The sequence below is a fragment of the Apteryx mantelli genome, chromosome 3 (genome assembly GCF_036417845.1).
Source record: "Apteryx mantelli isolate bAptMan1 chromosome 3, bAptMan1.hap1, whole genome shotgun sequence".
NCBI lineage: Eukaryota > Metazoa > Chordata > Aves > Apterygiformes > Apterygidae > Apteryx > Apteryx mantelli.
Window position 1 is genome coordinate 48,185,349 of NC_089980.1, and position 1,079 is coordinate 48,186,427.

Genomic DNA, 1,079 nt, shown 5'->3' on the forward strand with positions numbered 1-1,079 from the left:
TTTTTCTTTGGGTTTCAAAAGAAGTGACCATTGCACAAGCATGTGACCAACAAAGCCTTTTCTCATACATTCCTTTCTTCAAAATATCACCTGCTTTTTGGCTGGCTGAAGAAAGAGAAAACTCTTACAGGCTTTCACCCACACTCATAAAGGTATATTACACTGAATGACCACGAGGGCACTTCCATCATTTATTCCATTCATTTTTCCAAAACTCAAGATGATGCCAGTAAGACTTACGTCTTACTTACGTGGGCATTACCCACACATTCCTTCTCTGGGTACTTTTACCTTCTTTTTGGAGATAAAGGAATGCCTCTGGTGACAAAATAACGAACTGTCAAAGGCTGGTGTTCAACAAACCTCCCAAAGAAAGATTAAAGGCTAAAAGGCAGCCCTATATCAGACCATTTGGTTGTCTTGTGCACACCAGCCTTCTGGCGGCATCAAATTCTGCTCTGGAAAGTAGCATTGCAAAGCCCACAGACAGACATCAAAAAAAAAAACAAACACATCTTGCTCTGAGATCATATATGCTACTGTTAGGCATAAAGTAACTCAGGCAAACCCAGACAACAGCTCCATTTCTAAAGTTATGCAAGTAGTACACTTCCTTATCTCATGTCTAAAAAATCCCTTCTTCCAAAAAAGCAAACCATATGGCTATCAAGCCGCTTGTCTTGATACCACAAAGAAGTGACTTTCAACCATTCTTACCCAGCTAGGAACTTTTTTACTTTCTCTACATCCAAAGCAGGGTGGATGCTCAGGAGTCCTCCTCGCAATTAGGTGGAGGAAACCTTGTCTCCTCAACATGCCTTTATGGTTTCCCCCATTTCTTCCTCAGTCTTAGCTGTGGTTAAGCAACAAAGCAAGCCACAGCCAGGAGGGGGACTCCAATCTCTATAAGAAAGTTCTGCTGCGGCAGTTCCTTCAATGCTCAGGATGAGATCTCACATTACCAACGGAGAGAAAAATAACATCAGTGGAAAAGGGAGATAATATCTACCAATCAGTTCCTTTACATTTCCCTGCCATTCATCAACACACAGAAAGTGACAAAACATAATTACAATAAA